This window comes from Solanum tuberosum, unplaced genomic scaffold (genome assembly GCF_000226075.1).
Source record: "Solanum tuberosum cultivar DM 1-3 516 R44 unplaced genomic scaffold, SolTub_3.0 scf00086, whole genome shotgun sequence".
Classification (NCBI taxonomy): domain Eukaryota; kingdom Viridiplantae; phylum Streptophyta; class Magnoliopsida; order Solanales; family Solanaceae; genus Solanum; species Solanum tuberosum.
In genome coordinates this window covers 1,440,200-1,444,387 of record NW_006239010.1, presented here as the reverse complement: position 1 = coordinate 1,444,387, position 4,188 = coordinate 1,440,200, and positions in this window count along the sequence as shown.

The window sequence follows — 4,188 nt, the reverse complement described above, 5'->3', positions numbered from 1 at the left end:
GGGTTCTTTTTATTGATTTTATATTTAATTTTTATTTTATTTGTGTCATATGTCATTAATTCATTGGTCTATTTTTATTTTTTACTTAAAATTACTTATTTAAAAATTACATTTGACACAAATGACAAATGTCATCGTTTAATTTGTCATTTTATACGTTATTCGTGAGTGTAATACACACACTATATATTTTTCCTGACATTAAAAAAAGTGTCAAAATGACATAACGAAATTCTACATGAGGTGTCTAAAATGAACATGACTTAGTTAAGATGTCTAAGTGAAACATAATGTCAATTTTAGGGGGCCACCGATAGATTAAACCTTTTTAATAATATTCAAGACTCTCATAATTTTCATGTCCATAACCTCCAAACATTAATTGTAAGTTTATGATATCTTATAGTATTCCTCTATTTTGCCTATATAAATTCATATTTAGTTTCATGGAGATTCACATTCAAGATTATCATTTCCCTTCTTCATCATATTTGTTTGTGAATTAACTTAACATGTAACCAAAAAAGAAGTACATGAAGCTAAGGTGAAAAATATTTCATTCTCAAGTCTTTCTTTCCATTTTCTACATTTTGCTTATATAAACTCATATTTAATGTCATGAAAATTCACATTCAAGAATATATTTTCTCTTCTTCATCATATTAGTTTGTGAATTTAATTAACATGTAACGAAAAAGAAGTAGATGGAAGGTAAGAAATATTTCATTCTCAAGTCTCTTTTTATTTTTATGTATTTGGACATGCTTTCTTAATATTTTATTTATGTATTATCATTCTCCAAGCAAGTATGATAAAAAAAATTGTAATAATGAACAATGTATTGTTAGTATGTGATTGTTCTCTCTAATAGTCAATTTGCGGATATAATAGAGTTTGATTACAATATTTGTTAAATTTTAAGAGATGGTTATTATTTATAGTTAGTAAAATTGAAAACATAATTATAGATATATTAAATATAGTTTAGATTTATTTCTTTCTTTTAGTATAATTACTTTAAATTGGTATGATATTTTATTTATTCATAATTATGTTTTTTTATTCAATTGGTAGCATATGCTGAAGAGTTTGACATATGAAACATAAAATATGACGGCGTATCTACTTGCAAAGGAAGATGGTAGAACAAAAACTTTTTTTGAAGCATAATAAAGGATTACTTTTGCTATAATTTTTTTACTTTGACTTGTATTGGTAAGGTAGCTACTTTTTGCTAAAGTTTCAAACTTTAGTTTGTGTAAGTAACTTAACTACATGTATTGACAATGCTACTCATTTGGTTCTTTACTATTCTATTTTTATTTTTTTTTGTTATGAAGCACAATTAATATAACTAATCCATTCTTAAATTTTTTTTATGATGATCATAAGCTTCATTTTTATCATGCTTGTCAAAAAATAATTAAAAAATAAAATATTAATTCTATGATGTCTTTTTTTTTTTTTGTATGTAACAATATGTTTTCGTCACTATTCTTTTTTATTTCAAATGTATTTATATTTTTTATGCAGTCACCAATTACTTTATTTTTTTGTTCATTATTGTATTTCTATCCCTTATTTTCACATTTATTTATTTGTTTGTTTTACAAATAAAATTAATACATGATTATTAATGCAATTAATATGTTATAAGTTTCATAACTCATGTCTCTTCATCTTACTTGTAATTTCTACTCTTAAATATTATTATAACTTTTTCATGTTTCTTTTTCATAATTTTTATAAATATTTAATTAATGTTTAAAAAATTACAATAAATAAATTTAATAATAAAGACACAATGAAGAACTTCAAAAGTTTTTTCTACGAAATTAGAATTTGTATAGAGGATCCTAAAAAAATATGTAAATATGATCTCATATTTCATTTACTTCACCTAAATATTTTATTCTACTATATACACACTACATCAAAAATGATCTTTAGTGGCAATAACTTGATTGTCACTAAATATATATACTTTTAGTGGCAATTAATACTCTTTGTATATGTCCCTAGATCCTTTAGCGACATTGGATGCTAATGCAGGTAAATGCTTTAACACTCTTTAAATTGTTAATGTGTATATTTATTACCGCTAAGAGGTGTTTTTGTTGTAGTGACATATGAATAGTTTATTCTTAAAAGATGTAAAAAAATATTATTTTTATATGTTTAAAAAAGATTTAAAAAAATGTATCATATCACAGATGAAGAAAATATCAATATCCTATATATTTGATACTAATATGAATATAACTATTATTCCTTCTGTCCCAATTTATGTGACACTTTTCATTTTTCGAGAGTCAAACAGTTTAAGTTTGACCGTGAATTTGTGCATGGAATCACCAAACTTTTTGAAATGAAATTTATATACTTATAAACTACGTAAAAAGTACTATAAGTCACAATAATTGGCAATTCAAAATATTTAAAAGATATATGAAAAATTCACGGTCAAAGATAAACTTGTTTGAATCTCGAAATTCGAAAAGTGTTACATAAAATGGGACACATGGAATATATATTAATGTCCAATATATATTTCTTATAGCCGCGCGAAGCGCAGACAATTTTGTTTTTAATATTCTTTATCATTTGTTATTCAATATTCATATTAAAATCCGACTAATTTGAAATCGTGTAGGCTCGTTCCGAAATTAGTGAATTGTTGAGATTACCGAAGAATAGGAATAATTTGAGGGTGTGTAATGAGTTTCTGAGGAAAAGGGAAGGTCTTGAGAAGGAGTTTAAAAGAGGAATTGATTGTATTATCAAAAGGTGCTTAATCTATTCATGTTTTTAATCTCATTAGAGTTTAGGTTCTACACATTATCTGTGTAAAAATTCCGAGGCAAATACAAATGAAGGAGAGAGAGGCAAAAAGAAATTTAAAATAAACTCTAATTTCCAATATGTGAAAACAGATTAATAAGTTGGAGGAAAATAAGTAGCCAAAAGATTGATGTGAAAACAATTTAATATGGATGAGGAAAATAAGTAGCAAAAAGATTAATGTGAAAACAGATTAAAAGGAGGAAAATAAAAGTTGGCTAACTCATAATAGAAGGAAGAATTCTTGTTAAGAGGTTCGTAAATTTCATACATCGGTAAGGTAAGATCTAGTTTCCTTGCTTGTACTTATTCCTTTTGGGTTTTATTTATTTTTATTTTAATTCACCAAAAAAATAAAATAGGAGTCAATATTTTAAGTAAACTATCAACCAAAATATCTTCAAACTTGTTTGGCATTGAGACGTTGTTGTTGATTGACAAAAGCGCCAACGTGGCTGTGTCATGTCTATTCCCGCACAGTTGACCAACCATAAATAATTGCAGAGAAGTAGAATAAAAATTGTGCATTATTAATGAGTCTCCAGTATAATTTATATACAAAGAAAAGTGAACAGATTGTGCTAAAGCTAACTTCCTAGGAAATAGGCGAGCAAATAAACTACGTGAACAGTCCTATATTACGTGAGTTCTTATAAAGTAATTGAAGTCCTAATCTGTAGCAACTACTGAGTAGCACGTGCTCTATTACGCCTCCCCTCCCCCCCCCCCAAGTTGGGTGTGAAGGGACAACACGTAACTTGGGAAGCATGCATTGACAGGCTGTCTTCGACAGTGGTTTGGTGAGCGGATCTGCAATTCAATCAGTGGAGTGACTGTGTGATACTTGAACTAGGCCATTGTGAACTTGGTTGCGGACAAAATGAAAATCAACCTCGAGATGCTTCATTTTTCTATGATATATCAGATTTTCAGCAATGTAGGTGACTCCAAGGTTATCACAAAGTATTGTAGGAGCAGCAGTGAGTGGAACATGAAGATCCTTGAGCAAGTGGGTGATCCAATTTGTTTCAGACAAGGCAAAAGCAACCACTCGATACTGATCAGCCTCAGTGGAGGAGCGAGAGACAATAGGTTGCTTACGAGAGCACCTTCTTAGGCATTGTACTTAGATAAATTATGTAACCAGAGATAGAGCGGTGATCATTAACATCACCAGTTGATACGCTCAAATTAGACTTCCCTAAAGAAGTATAAGCAGCTGTCGTCAATAAAGAATCTAACTTGTAGGTTGGGGTCGATCCCATGAAGAATATGGTTCAAACTTAAACTTAACTCACTATTATATTCGTTTAGTCAACTTATTTCCGAGACAAGTAAATAAAGGGG